General features: G+C 36.4%; 1 protein-coding gene across 4 annotated transcripts in view; it reads left to right on the top strand.

The window, feature by feature from the left end:
- Nucleotides 1–17,027, top strand: part of elovl1b (ELOVL fatty acid elongase 1b) — a 31,177-nt gene that overhangs the window by 1,247 nt on the left and 12,903 nt on the right. The window lies entirely within an intron of this gene.

The following is a 17,027-nucleotide window of genomic DNA, read 5'->3' as shown; positions in this document are numbered from 1 at the left end:
TTGACCCATAGACACGGGTGATTTCCCTTTCAGAAATGTTTGACCTTGGCCAAAGGTAAGTGCAGGTGACCCGTCCCTCATAGTAATGTTAAAATAAAAGCTTGAGAAGCTTGTTTATAGTAAAAACTGAAGTGTTTACTGTACGGAAAAGTGCTGCTGTGTCTTGTAACACACAGTATATTTAATTTAGCTTAAGTTCACCATTTAATTACTTGATGAGTGACCTATTGTTCTCTGTGAAGACTACCGTATGTATTCTCCATCGAGTCACAGATAATGTTTGTACCGAACATGAGAGAAGAGCTTCATCTCGGCTGTTAGGGTGTTAAGCGATTGTTTCACTTGCTAAGTGTTTAGCAAGTTTCCTCTTTACAGTTCTGTTAGTTTCTGCCGCAGGGATGAATGACACCTTGCCAAGTTTTCGTGTTTAGGAAACGCCCATTAACCTTTTGCATTCTCTTTGTGGGCTGGTATGAACTTTGTTATTATAAGAAGAAAAGTTTTCCCATAAACGCTTACATTAGTCAAGTTTCACTTTGTATATGTATTGTTGCATGCATTATTAGTTCTGTTTTAATGTGTATGTGCAAGTTAATGAACTCAAGTCCTCTTCACCAGCAAAGCTGTCGTTGATAAGAGTCACTAGAAGATACATTTTGAAAGTCGGCTATCTGTTTTATAAATGCATGTTTATAGATCTTATTGTGAACAGAAAACATGTGCATGTGTTTAATAAAAAAATAATTTAGGTTGCTTTTCGATGATATATTACACTCGGAGGTACGTAACTATACAGAAGTAGCTACTTCCGTTTGAGTGTAGCTAAACGGAGTCCCATTTCCCATTTCTTTTTTTTTTTTTTTCTTTTTTTTTTTTCACAGAAGTGACAAATGGGGAAGGTCTGGTATGCAGTGACTGTGCAAAAAATAATTAAAATTTTATATATATATATATATATATATATATATATATATATATATATATATATATATATATATATGTATGTATGTATATATATATGTATATATATGTATATATATATATATATGTATATATGTATATATGTATATATATGTATATATGTGTTTTTTTTTTTGTTTTTTTTTTAAATGTGTAACCTAATAGCTGCTTATCTGCATTGACTTGCATAGTTCATATAAATAAAAAAACATCTAGGAAGTCAGTGGGGACCAGAAACTGTTTAGCGGTTCAAAATATTTTTTTGTGTTAAGCACAAACTCGAGGGCAAGTAAATGATGACAGAATTTTCATTCTTGGTTAATTTTTGGGTGAACTATTCCATTAAATTTGATGATGCAAAATAAGAAATATTTAAGATTCTGAACATTTTTTAGATAAGTTGAGCAAAATTGTGACATTGACCATGTCAATGTCCATTACTTTGTTCAAAAGGTCAGATTTTCTTCCACTGAAACCCTTGATGCTTTTTGAATCATTCAGAAATCATGCTGTAGAACATGATTGTCAGCTTTTATTCTTCATGCAGTAGTGCAATGAACCAAATGAAATGGAAAAACGTGTTAAATATAAACATTTTCTCTTGTGGTCTCAGAATTTTGGAACCCACTGTATCTGTATTTTAACGAAGTAATTAATTCCTAATCAGATTATTGTCATTGTGATGTTTTAACTAATCAAAAAATTTGCTTACCCAATATAAGGATAATATCAATCACTGTAACATTTTGTGGTGAAGAAATACACTGGGAATGTTTGGTGCATGTGTCATTATATCAATGTTTTGGTGCATGAGGTGTAAGCACTGACACCACACTTCTGCACTCCAAACACGCTTCTCGGCCCAGCTGAATCAAACAATTACAATGTAGTTTCATTCCTTTCATTCCTGAAACGAGGCATTCCCCTATGACAGACTCGTTCCTCACTCATTCCTCTCATAATACAGCATTAAGTAAGACGCATCAGAGCTCTTTGCTAATGTGACAGCTCGCACACTTTCTTTTTCAAGTCTCCTCGTCTAGTCTGGTATCTGGTTTCTGTCAGGGAGATCACCTACTAAAATGTTTCAGTCCATCCTTTTAAAATAAGCAACCTTGAAGGGATAGTTCACCCAAAAATGAAAATTAAGTCATCACTTACAACACCCTTGTGTTGTTCTAATGCTGTATTCCCTTCTTTCTTTTTCTGACGACAATAAGAGATCAAGCTTGTCGATATACTGTTAGTATATAGCAATCGACATCAAGCTTTTAAAAAAAGACGCAAAGTATGAGTATTCAAGCGTTTTTACAGAGCACTTGTATTATGTGGCTTGTGTTGCAAGGGGCCACTCTGATACTTTTGTCTTTTTTTATAACCTTTAATCATCCTTTGGGGTCAAAATGACCCCAATGGATTTTTCCTTCATTTTTTAAAAGTGTTACCTTCATCGCAGGGGCATGAAACTCGGTGACATTTCCTAAATCATCTATCTAAACATGCACAAAAAAACTGGGCTTGATTTGGTTGTTCTAAAGGTGTGTAAAAAAAAATTTACCTTTTAAGGTCTTTGGGGTCAAAATGACCCCACATTGAAAATGAATGGGAAAATGCAAAAAATGACTTTTTAAAATTTTGTTTGTCAAAAAAATAAAACTAAATCCATTATAAATCTGAAAATTTCTACAAATAAACCAAGATCTGGTCCTAGAGCATAAATAAAAAGTAGAACGAACTTTGTATCTCATACACACACACACACACACACACACAAACACACACATGTATGTGACTGCAACAGAGAGCATTTTTACAGAAATTGGCAAATAAAATTAACTAAACTGGCATAAATCTAAAATTTTTTACATTTAATTCAAGGTCTGGTCCTAGAGCATAAACCCAAAGTGGAACAAACTTTCTATCTCATACACACACACACACACACACACACACACAAACATACGTATGCCACTGCAACAGAGAGCATTTTTATAGAAATTGGCAAATAAAATTAACTAAACTGGCATAAATCTAAAAATTTTTACATTTAATTCAAGGTCTGGTCCTAGAGCATAAACCCAAAGTGGAACAAACTTTCTATCTCATACACACACACGCACACACACACACACACACAAACATACGTATGCCACTGCAACAGAGAGCATTTTTATAGAAATTGGCAAATAAAATTAACTAAACTGGCATAAATCTAAAAATTTTTACATTTAATTCAAGGTCTGGTCCTAGAGCATAAACCCAAAGTGGAACAAACTTTCTATCTCATACACACACACACACACACACACACATACACACACACACAAACATACGTATGCCACTGCAACAGAGAGCATTTTTATAGAAATTGGCAAATAAAATTAACTAAACTGGCATAAATCTAAAAATTTTTACATTTAATTCAAGGTCTGGTCCTAGAGCATAAACCCAAAGTGGAACAAACTTTCTATCTCATACACACACACGCACACACACACACACACACAAACATACGTATGCCACTGCAACAGAGAGCATTTTTATAGAAATTGGCAAATAAAATTAACTAAACTGGCATAAATCTAAAAATTTTTACATTTAATTCAAGGTCTGGTCCTAGAGCATAAACCCAAAGTGGAACAAACTTTCTATCTCATACACACACACACACACACACACACACACAAACATACGTATGCCACTGCAACAGAGAGCATTTTTATAGAAATTGGCAAATAAAATTAACTAAACTGGCATAAATCTAAAAATTTTTACATTTAATTCAAGGTCTGGTCCTAGAGCATAAACCCAAAGTGGAACAAACTTTCTATCTCATACACACACACACACACACACACATACACACACACACAAACATACGTATGCCACTGCAACAGAGAGCATTTTTATAGAAATTGGCAAATAAAATCAACTAAACTGGCACAAATCTGAAAAATGTCACATATGCAACATGGAACAAGCTTGTAATATATATTCTATAATATTCTGCTTGTTCTTTCACATGTTTATTAGCCATGTGATTTATAAAAAAAGTTGTTCTGTGTACCCTTCACTCCTGTTCATTACAGTTTATTGGTGCTGTTGTTTTGTATTGTATTGGTTTATTTACTTTTAAAATTCATCTTGTTCTAAAATCTCTTGTTCTAAAAAAATAAATAGTTGTTGATAAATAATTTTCTGAAATAAATAGTGTGTGATTATCACGTCATAGTGGTGACTTGTAATGTTTTTTTCAAATGTATGTATAATAATTTGCAAAAGCAGATAATTCAAAATATATTAGAAAACAACAACAAATTCTAACTCTGACAAAACTACAGATTTTTTTATGTATTTCAAAATGTTTAAATAAATATTCACAAAATATATATCATAAAGTTGTGAGGAGAAGTTGAAGCATCAAGAAAAATGAAGTGAAAATGAATGAGTCTCTATAGCACTCTAGTGGATACATGTGGCCATTGCACTTTAATTCCTAACCCATAAGAAATAAAGTTTTTTGACTAACCTTTAGATGGCAGTATTCTATCCCTAACACATAGAGCAATGTCCAGAAACTATTTAGATTTAATTAAGATCATCATTTAAGTGATTTTTTCTTTAAAAAATCATTTTTCATGAGCCAATTTATGGCCTAGTTATGTAATTGTGCAGTAAATAGGTAAAAAACTTCAAAATTTCCACAAAAACACAGCATAAATGTATAGTTGAGAAGTAAATAAAAAAAATGATATATAGTTTTCCATATAAAAAATGTATATTTCCTTATGCAATCGCTTTTTAAAAGTTTGGGGTAAAAATGACCCCAAAGACTTTAAGTGTTGTCCTTTTTTAGGAGTGATTAAAGGATAAGCTTGATGATGATTATATGGACAAGCACACGCAGGACATTTTAAGAAATCTCTTTTTTTGTGATCCAAAAAAGAAAGAATGGCATGCAGCATTACAACAACATGAAGATGAGTAAATTATGACTTAATTTGGTTATAGGATAGTTCCCCCGAAAAAAAAATCTAGTCCCCATTGGTGTCCATAGTGTTTTCTTCCATGCTACTAAAGTCAGTGAAGTGACTGAATTATCCCTTTGATAATAATCTGGATTTTGTTCAAAGTAAAATGGTTATTTATACATAAAAATCTGGTCTCTATTGACTTCCATAGTTTTTTTTTCCTTCATACTATGGAAGTCAATGGGGACCAGAAAGGTTTCCTACATTTTTCAAAATGTCATCTTTCGTGTTCAACAAAAGGAAAAAAACACATACAGGTTTGTAAAAACTTGAGGGTGAGTAATTGATGACAGGATTTTTATTTTTGGGTGAAATATCTCTTTAATTCTCTGGATTTCTGTTTTGTTTGACATAAAATGTTCATTTATGATTTTCGCCCAGTTTACCCAGAAATTTATTTCAAAATCTGTGTAGCCTTTTATTTGTGGAACTCAAATAAACTATGAAGTTTGACGGTCACTGGTTGCTATTCGTTTACATTGCGTCAAAATTTCTTTTTGAATAATTTGTCATTTTAAAACAAGGCTTGGGTGAGTAAATGGTGGCAGTTTTAATTTTTGGATCAAATATCCCTGCAAGTTTCAGTTACCAAGGAGTTCTTGCACTGGCTGTTGAATTGGGCACCAGTCTTGACAGATTAGTTTTGCGTTTTTGAGGTTTTGAAAGCCTGACAGGGGCTATGTGTCTGACTGTTTGGGCTTTGGGTTATTTTGATGCAGCAATGAATTATATGTGTGAAATGTTTTCTTTCATGTATCACAGAAATGGAGAAATACCTGTTTGCACTCGGGCTCTGCTGTTGTTGGTTATTGCTGTTATTGTAGATTATTACAGCTGCAGAGCAACTATAGGAACTTCCTACCGCCAGTACATATGCCTATATGGTGTTGTGAGTATTTAAGACATATTTCTACTTCACAAGTAATATATATGACTTGATAACCCCCCAAAAAGCTGGATCGAGAAGATAAACAAAACAGCCAAAATGTGTATTCTGCAGTGAGCACGAAAAGATACTGCTGCAATATGCTTGAAATCATCCCCATAAAGCAGAACAGAGAAAATTATTGTCGATTCAAAAGGACAATAGTAAACGCAGTTTAAATAGTATCTGTTATGGAGTGGGATGGTTCACTAAAAAAAAAATCAAACCGTTCGGTTCTCCACACACTGTTCGGCACGTGCTGGGACCGCGATTCAAATTAAATCTGACAAAGCATCTGTAATATGGTTTGCAAGAAATAACACATAAAACAAACAGGGTTCAGCTAATACACTCAACTAAAGGTTTATAAGGAACACCATACTAATACTGTGTTTGACCCCCTTTCGCCTTCAGAACTGCCTTAATTCCACGTGGCATTGATTCAGCAAGGTGCTGAAAGCATTCTTTAGAAATGTTGGCCCATATTGATAGGATAGCATCTTGCAGTTGATGGAGATTTCTGGGATGCACATCCAGGGCACGAAGCTCCCATTCCACCACATCCCAAAGATGCTCTTTGGGTTGAGATCTGGTGACTGTGGGGGTCATTTTAGTACAGTGAACTCATTGTCATGTTCAAGAAACCCAATTTGCAATGATTCGAGCTTAGTGACGTGCATTATCCTGCTGGAAGTAGCCATAAGAGGATGAGTACATGGTGGTCAGAAAGGGATGGACATGGTCAGAAACAATGCTCAGGTAAGCTGTGGCATTTAAACGATGCCCAATTGGCACGAAGGGGCCTAAAGTGTACCAAGAAAACATCCCCACACCATTACACCACCAGCAGCAGCCTGCACAGTGGTAACAAGGCATGATGGATCCATGTTCTCATTCTGTTTATGCCAAATTCTCTACCATCTGAATGTCTCGACAGAAATCGAGACTCATCAGACCAGGCAACATTTTTCCAGTCTTCAACTGTCCAATTTTGGTGAGCTCGTGCAAATTGTAGCCTCTCTTTACTATTTGTAGTGAAAATGAGTGGTACCCGGTGGGGTCTTCTGCTGTTGTAGCCCATCCGCCCAGGGGCGCTGTACAAGATCCCAGGCCCTATGCATAGGCAGTCCTAATGCCCCCCCCCTGAAAATATATATTCCAGACTTTTCAAGGGCCCTCTTCCTTTGGGGCCCTGGTAATCTGTACTGGTTTTACCCCAGTCCGATGCGAGTGGTTATTTCAGTCAAAGTTGCTCTTCTATCAGCTTGAATCAGTCGGCCCATTCTCCTCTGACCTCTAGCATCAACAAGGCATTTTCGCCCACAGGACTGCTGCAAACTGGATGTTTTTACCTTTTCACATCATTCTTTGTAAACCCTAGAAATGGTTGTGCGTTAAAATCCCAGTAACTGAGCAGATTGTGAACTACTCAGACCGGCCCGTCTGGCACCAACAACCATGCCAAGCTCAAAAATTATCTTTACTCTATTGTTTTTATTTGTGCTGTTGCTTGTATTAGATAAAAAAAAAAAAAAAAAAAAAACATAGCACATACTGAGCCGTACTGAAACCGTGACTCTAAAACCGTGAAACAAACCACACCATGAAAAAGTTGAACTGTTCCACCCCTAGTATCGGTGCAATCAAATCAACAATATTGCTGGAAATTAAGTGTCCCCAACTAAACAAGCCAGAGGCAACAGCGGCAAGGATCCAAAACTCCATCAATGACAGAATGGAGAAAAAAAAAAACCTTGGGAGAAACCAGGCTCATTCGGGGGGTCAGTTCTCCTCCGGCCAGATGAACCAGCAGGTTGATCCATGCTGCAGCAAAGTTAGGTTGTGCAGAGGGCTCATCTGGTTTCCTGGTCTTGTCCTGATTGCCATCTAGGAAACAAGGTCTTCACTGGGGTTCTGTCTCTGGGGCTCATCTCAGGACAGTTGAAGGGCCACTGCTGCACATAGTCACGAAAGCTTCTCATTTGCTTGTGTTTTTAAGCCTTGCCAATTAAACATTCAAAATAGTTTAAAGCATTTAAACACAAGACTCCGTGTTCGGTGCATACGCAGAGAGACGCTTCTCACGGACAGGCCAGCAACACCGAATCAAGCTCTCCTTCATGAAGTTTGTGTCATCCTGCACCTGAATGATCAAATACAAATGCAGTTTAAACATGCAAACAAAATATGTGAAAGAGCCCAATTCAGCACCGGCGCGTGGTTCTGTGTGCACAGGGCGCATGCAGAAGAGACGCATCTCAAAATGTTTGAACACCGAATTTGCCTCTTTTTGCTCTTGTACTGACAAATACATATAAAAGGATGTCACTATACCCATCTTGGAAAGTATCATCGAAAAAACTGGACTATAATATGATAAGAGCTTGCTCAAGTACTGAGGTGCTAAACCATTCAGGGCTTTATAAGTAATTACCGGGATTTTAAAATCTATACAATGCTTAATAGGGAGCCACTGGAGTGTTGAAAGAACCAGGCTAATATCGTGCATTTTGGACCAGCTGGAGTTTTTTTTTATCAAGCATGCATTACAATCACTCAATAAAACATTACAATAATCTAACCTGGACGTCATGAATGCATGAATTAGCATTTCTGCATTTGACATTGAGAGTATAGGTCACAATTTAATCTAGACAAATGCTTGAAACGTACCTTTCGAAGGAAAGATTGCTATGAAATAGCACACCTAGGTTCCTAACTGATAACGAAGAATTGACAGAGAAGCCATCATGTGTTAGACAGTGTGCTAGGTTACAACCTGCTGAGGTTTTAGGGCCAATAATTAACACCACTGTTTTTTTTCCAGAATTGAGCAGTAATAAATTACTCTCCATCCAGTTTTTTATCGACTATGCTTCTATGAGTTTTCCAAATTGGTATATTTCCCTGGGCTGCGAAGAAATATAGAGCTGAGTATTATCAGCATAACACCGAAAGCTAACACTGTGTTTCCTGATGATATCTCCTAAAGGTAACATGTAAAACATGAAAAGTAAAGGCCCTAGTACTGAGCCTTATGGTACTCTATACTGCACTTGTGATCAATATGATACCTCTTTATTCACTGCTACGAACTGATGGCGGTCAGATAAGTACGATTTGAACCATGCTAATGCACTTCCACTAATGCTAACAAAGTTTTCTAATCCGTTCAAAAGAATGTTGTGTTCAATAGTGTCAAACGCAATGCTAAAATCCAGTAGCAATAATAGAAAGATACAACCATGATCAGATGATAAAAGCAGGCCATTTGTAACTCTAATAAGAGCAGTTTCAGTACTTTGATACGGTCCAAATCCTGACTGGAAATCCTCACAGATAGCATTTTTCTCTCAGTGACTCAACCTTAACTTTATGAAGTTACAAGAATACTTTTTGAATGCAAAGAAAATGTGCACTAAAAGGTGAATTGAAAATGAATTTTGCTGCAGTGTGTATGTGCACACTGTCTTCTATGATGTGCATCTCGCATACACGTATGAAAAATATCAAAGTATTAGGGGTGTAACGATACGCGTATTCGTATTTAACCGTTCGGTACGAGGCTTTCGGTTCGGTATGTGGTACGCATTATGGACCGAACTGTTCGTTTGACTAATTAATTATATTTGGAAAAAAAAAAAATTGTGAAATATAATGATATTTATACGTAACGACGTAAAAGGCAACGCCCCTGACACCCCCGAAGAAGAAAAAAACACCAACTTATATGTTTATGTTAGGCTACTCAGTCAGGCGCTCGCTCACTCAGTAATACACGCTGAAGGCTCGTTGCAAAATGGCCAATGCGTTTAACAGACCAGAAATAGAAGATCCTCCAATAACCAACAGGTCTGGTGTTTGGGTGCACTTTGGATTCCCTGTAAGCTATAATGGTGATGGCAAGAGAGTGGTGGATAAAAAAACAACGATATATCGCATCTAGGGTAATGTTACACCAGCGGGAATACAAGAAAAAAAAAACACCAGCGGGAATACTTGAAACATGTCAACTCATTTACGCCGACATCACCTTAGTGTGTCATTATCTGGGAAAAGACGGAAAAAAGGAGAAACATACATGCAACAAACTATCCCCGCAGCATTTAGACAGACATTTCCAACGGATTCAAACAGGGCAAAAGACATCACCATGGCGATTGGTAGGCTACATTTACGTTATAGCCGCGGATATGAGACCTTACTATTTACCATTGATTCTATCATCACCATTATAGCTTACAGGGAATCCAAAGTGCACCCAAACACCAGACCTGTTGGTTATTGGAGGATCTTCTATTTCTGGTCTGTTAAATGCATTAGCCATTTTGCAACTAGCCTTCAGCGCGTACTGAGTGAGCGAGCGCCTTACTCTGTAGTGGAAAACGTAAGTTTTAAGAACATGCTTAATGGAATTGAGCCCCGTTACAATATTCCTTCACGAGCCCATTTCAGACAGACTTTGTTCCAAAAAACATAAGCCCTATAGAGAACCAATTGAGTAAAAACACACTCAATATAAAGAGTTATAGAGTTCCATATAAAAAGTTACATCTTTGTATTTGTTCATAACTAATATAACATTTTCATTTTTTTTTTTTATAAGGAGCTGTTTTTGTTTTATACAGTATGCTGCTAAGAAAACACCATAGAAGATGGGTAAAGAATAGCTCTATCATTGTTCAATGTAAAAAAAAAAAAAAGGAAATTTATCTGCCAATTTTTTCTTTTTGCTTTATCTAAAACGTACCGAACCGAACCGTGACACCAGTGTATTGTATCGAACCGAACCGTGAATTTTGTGAACCGTTACACCCCTACAAAGTATGGTTTAGAGTTTCATGAAAAAAAGCTCATTGGCTTTTATTTTTTAAAAATACATTTTCAGAAACCTGAGCTACTTGCAGCTAGACTGGTTATGTTCTGATGGCATTTTGCATGAGTGAATATTTCACCCAGTTAGTCACTTGCACAGTGTACATGTTTTTTGCTGTATAAGCAATCAGGCAAGTAAGAGATGTTTTGCTAACAGGAACTGTGCTTATTAGTTTCCACCTCCCTCAGCTCATACCTGCCGTTTCTTCAGGCACTCCTCCGAACTGAACACTGCCCTGTGGAGCATCACACGCTGACACAGTTTATTACAATTCTCAACACAATTCCCATATTTATTAACCATAAACCGGGTCACTGCAGTGTTGTGAACGCGCTCACAACATGCCCGGAAGAGAAGACAATGCTAAATAAAGTCGTAATTTTTTTTATTTTGGACCAAAATGTATTTTCTATGTTTCAACAAATTCTAACTGACCCTCCAATGTCAAATGGACTACTTTGAAGATGTTTTTATTACCTTTCTGGACATGGACAGTATACCGTACATACATTTTCAATGGAGGGACAGAAAGCTCTCAGACTTAATCTAAAATATCTTAAACTGTGTTCCGAAGATGAACGGAGGTCTTACGGGTTTGGAACGACATGAGGGTAAGTCATTAATTACATAATTTAGATTTTTGGACTAACTAACCCTTTAAACAGTTGAGTTTACCAATTTCAAATCCATTCAGCCGATCTCTAGGTCTGCCGGTAGCACTTTAATCTTAGCTTAGCATAGATAATTGAATCAATTAGCATCTTGCTCAAAAATGACAAAAGAGTTTTTTGATATTTATCCTATTTAAAACTTGACTCTTCTGTACATCGTGTACTAAGACCGATGCAAAATGAAAAGTTGTGATTTTTCTAGTCCGATATGGCTGGGAACTATACGCTCATTCTGGCGTAACAATCAAGGAACTTTGCTGCCATACCAATGGCGCCTGAAAATAGTCCCTCTAGTTTGTGTAGTTGCAGAGTTGCTGGGGACTATTTTCAGGTGCTGCGTAATATTACTGAACCTGCTGCACCCATAGTACGACAGAAAAGTTTCTTGATTATTACGCCGGAATGATAGTACGTATATAGAAAATCGCAACTTTTCTATTTCTGTTGGTTTTAGTACACAATGTAGCTACAGAAGAGTGAAGTTTTAAATAGGAAAAATATTGAAACTCTTTGGTCATGGCGCCATGATTTCCCATGATCGTCCCAGATTTCCACTGGTGTGGTGAAAGCAAAAGCTATAGAAACTTGAGTAATGCCTTTTCTGTCAAGCCTTTCAAGTTTATGGTGTTGACTGGCTGGAGCTGTACTGTCTTGTTCTTGTTTAAATATTTATTTGTAACAGATTTTATTTTTGTAACGATGTGAAAGTCTTTACTGTTACTTTTGATCAATTTACTGCATTCTTGCTGAATAAAAGTGTTAATTTCTATCACAAAAAATCTAATACTACTGTCAGCCGATTTATAACAAAAAAAGAACTAATTATATGTGTGTATAAATTAGATTATAAACGTATAGAATATAACAAATCTTATATCAGTCAGAATTGATAAAACAAATCTTGATGTTACTACATTCTGCCTTTTTAGGGCAGAATATATTCCTTTATCATTACTAACTGCAGTAGTCTGATGTGGTGTCGGGATCCATTGTGTCTCTGCGTGCAACTGTGGATGCTTCTGTGTTTGTCAGTTACAGTTGATAAAAAACTAGGGTAATATGAAATCAGGGCATACCCAAGAAAAGAGACTAAATGAAATGCTTTAACCTGATCCTTCCTCTTGTGGCCTAGTTCTGTTTCAGAACTGCTTGCATGCACTGCGGTGCCAGTGAGGTGAGTGTTTTTCGGCTGAAGAATCACCTTTTACCACTTCTGAGAATGTAGATTCATTTGACTCGGTGAAACGTCACTTTCATGCGGGGGTGGTCAAATTCCAAGTGCCATGTAAACATCTCGTGTCTTCTCCCTTGACTGTTTTCTGATTCTGACAAGATGCTTGAAGAAGGTTCACATTCTTCACATTTTACTGTGATGGCGATTTCCGTGCATTTCCAGTAGAGCTTATTCAGCCAGCAGGAGGTGCAGAGATTTAATGAGACTTTCTCTCTGACACTATGGTAGAATAGCATACTAACATACTGCTCTTACTGTTTTTGCTGTATGTATCGTGTATATACAGTACCCTATGCACAGTATGTTTTTATGAAATACAAGGATAACCAATATTTTGCTAAATGTGAGTGAACCAACAGATCTGCGGTGTAATCCACTTTCCCACATACAGCGGAGATCAAAATTAGAGAACGATCTATAAATTCTAGATTTTTTCTGAAATCTGAATCTTCCTCACTCAGAATTTGAAGTAATATTAGCTATGTATTACAGTGGAGGGTTGCGGCTGTCAGAAACTAGTAGGAAGTGTAGAGGCTCTTGCTTTGATTGTCTTCAGCACATCTCTAGTTTCTCACACTTCGCTGCTGTGATCTTGGTCCACTCTTCTTCCACTCTCTTCCATAGTTCGGTGATTAGTGGGTTTCTTTGCCATAACTTTATCCAGAGATCTTCTGTTGGGTTCAGCTTTTAAAGGAACCAAATTTACCATCACCCCCATAGATGCTGTATTAGAAACACCCATTCATTAGTGTTAACTAGTTTTTTTGTAATTTGATGCAAAGGTAATTTAATACAAAGTATTATAAATGTACATACTACTTTTTAAAAATTTTTTTTGAGAAATGAAAATATAAAAAACTTTTAATATTTAGGATTTAATATGCTAATGACCATTGAAATGTCATCACAGTCTTGTAAAAAGGGTCCATAGACTAGCATGAAAATTGCAACCTGATTGGGAAATGCTTGCAGGAAAGGAACCACATGTTGCTGAAGGAGGTTCTGATAAACATTTGCATTCACTCTGACATGAAGCTGTGTAAGAGGCCCAGCTCCTGCTGCAGAAAGTATCCCCCAAACCATGACGCTTCCTCCTCCACCTTTCTTCGCCACTGCAGAGTGCACCTTTCAGTTTGATTTCTCTTAAACGTGCAGAGACCGATCCATACCCTAGTTATCACTGAACTGGCGAGCAATTAAATCTGCAGTGTTGAACCTATTCCCCACCGAGAGTCTCTGCTTTATCCTGTCTTCTCATGCATTTGTCTTACATGGATTACCAACCTTTTTTGGGGTACTATAATGAATTAGTGTCATTTTATGACTGCAATATTCTAATAAATCGCAGTTTTGGATTGACCAGCTTTTCTTGCAGTGGCTAAAAGGGTCTGTCACAGGCTTTCAGTCACTTACAGCGGCCTAACATCTTACAATCTTAGTTGAAATTGGAAGTTAAATAGGGGTTGGCATTATAATGAAGGAAATTAATACCAGGTGCCAGATTAAAGGGATAGTTCACCCAAAAATGAAAATTTGATGTTTATCTGCTTACCCCCAGGGCATAAAAGATGTAGGTTACTTTTTTTCTTTAGTAGAACACATACCAAGATTTTTAACTCAAACTGTTGCAGACTTTCAGTCTTAGAATGGAGGTAGATGGGGATCATGGCTAAAACATTCAAGAAAACAAAAACAAAAAAATACACGAACAAAACCAAATTAAACCCTGCGGCTTGTGATGATACATTGATGTGTAAAGACACGAAACGATCAGTCTGTGCAAAAAACTGAACTGGATTTATATATTTTTTTTACCTCTGATGCACTGCGATGCCTTAGCTGTATGAGCACCTTCTCAGATTGACCAATCTCAATTAGGAGTGTCAATGGTAATGCACTTCTGCATTCCACTGTAAAGCTAGAAGAAGACCCCCTCAGGCACAGGCTGTGTTTTGAGGTGGCGCTCATTCGGTTCAGACAGTCAGGCATTGCAGTGAATCAGAAGTAAAAAAAAAACTATATAAATACTGTTCAGTTTCTTGCACAGACCAATCGTTTTGTGTCTTTACACATCAATGTATCATCACGAGCCGCAGGGTTTAATTTGGTTTTGTTTGTGGAAGGATTTTTTTTTTATTGTATGTTTTAGCCGTGTTTCCCCTTTCACCTTCATTATAAGACTGATAGATTGCAATGGTTTCAGTCAAAATCTTGGTTTGTGTTCTACTGAAGAAACAAAGTCACCTTCATCTTGTATGCTCTGGGGGTAAGCAGATAAACATCAAATCTTCATAACTAATATATGTGTGTGACCCTGGACCACAAAACCAGTCTTAAGTCACTGGGGTATATTTTTAGCAATAGCCAAAAAAACATTTGTATGGGTCAAAATTTTTGATTTTTCTTTTATGCCAAAAATCATTAGGATATTAAGTAAAGATCATGTTCCATAAAGATATTTGGTAAATTTCCTACTGTAAATATATCAAAACTTAATTTTTGATTAGTAATATGAAATGCTAAGAATTAATTTGGACAAATTTAAAGGTGATTTTCTCAGTATTGTGAATTGATTCCAGATTTTCAGAAACTTGTATCTCGGCCAAATATTGTACAAACAAACCATACATCATTGGAAAGCTTATTTATTCAGCTTTCAGATAATGTATAAATTCCAGTTTCAAAAAATTGTCACTTAAGACTGGTTTTGTGGTCCAGGGTCTCACACACACACACACACACACACACACACTACTCATCCTTAAGGAGGATGATAGACCGGTCTAACAGGATTGAACAGTCTGAGACACTGATCTCCTGTTTACGATGGGTCTCTAATTATTTGTATTGTACTGGTGGACTTGTCTCAAAATCTAAGAGCACATCTCAGGGATCTCACCTTTCACCGACTTCACATCCAGCGGCCCTCTAGTCCTGCTTAGCAGTTGTGTCCATTTAAGCTGCGGTCACCGGGGAAAATAAACACTCATGTGAGGAATCTTTGTGCATCTGCTAATGTGTAAAATGATATTGATTTCCTAATAGACCGTCTGTAGATCGTACACTGTGGTTTGTTTTAATCTGTTAATGATTACTCTCCAGCCCAACACCCGTGGAACAAGACCAAACCTGAATATGTCTTCATAAATCCTCGCAGGTTTTCATATTTGGTGTGGTCTTGTGTAAAGCTTTCAGCAGCGACTAACAAGTTTGTTTCACCACTTTGGTCTAATTAGATTAGTTCTGCACTGCTCTTTTTTTTAAGGCTCTTGTTCACATTGTTAGTCATCACATCAGATCAGTGGGTTCGCTTTCTAGTGTGTAGCTGCATTGGTTGTCGTAGTATTGGGTGTCAGTAAGACTGAAGGTTGTATATTATACTATTTTGAGAGGCCCTTACCACAATCATCTGTGTATTGTATGGAAAGCTAAACATGTGATTTTTATGTATTACAAATTTAGGAAAATTGCTGTTGTCATCTAAATCTTACCCACTATGGTTTATGATGTCAAATATGCATGACTTAATAAATCATTGGGAAAAAACATACATGAATGTTTCTGTGTATTTGCTGTACACACTGCATAAAATATATCAGGTCGGAATCTGAATATCTTTAGTGCCATTGACAATGATGAAGACCTGACTGCTCAAAATTCTGTGCAGAGAAAATAATTTTTTTAGAGCGTTAATTTCAGTGTACTGACAATTGTTTCTTTTCTGTTTATGATTTGTGACTTTTTTTTTTTTTGTACTGTACCTGAACCCAATTTTAGGTCATTTGGATGTGCATACCTTTTTGCACTGTTGACAATTAAACATTTAACAAGATAAGATACAATTATACAGTATACACTATTTTTTTTTGTTTGTCCATAAATAAATAAATGCATATACATACACACGTTTACTTCGCAGTCTATATGCGGACATTACATAGACTTCTATGTTCTATGACGTCTACGTTTTTATAAAAAAGATAATTATACACTTTTTAACCTAATCCCACCCCCCACAGAAAACTTTCAGCATTTTTACAATTTCAAAAAACTTTATTTTTATACCAGTTTTACAAATGAAGAGTCCCCAAAATGGTTAAGTAGGTGCAGACACACACAGCCGTTCAAAAGTTTGGGATTAGTAATATTTTTTTTAAACGTGTTTTACTCTCTACTCTGTCTCTTCTGCTCATCACAGTTGCATTTATTTGATCAGAAATAGAGAAGAAGAAAAAATAATTAAAATTAAAGCATGATGTGTGCATGCTGATCAATGGCACTAAGGCGGTTTAGTTTTGTGTGAAGAGCAAATACATAGAAACATTTATGC

This window comes from Carassius carassius, chromosome 38 (assembly GCF_963082965.1).
Source record: "Carassius carassius chromosome 38, fCarCar2.1, whole genome shotgun sequence".
Lineage (NCBI taxonomy): Eukaryota > Metazoa > Chordata > Actinopteri > Cypriniformes > Cyprinidae > Carassius > Carassius carassius.
The sequence above is the reverse complement of the archived record's forward strand: the minus strand, read 5'-3'. Positions and strand labels throughout refer to the sequence as shown.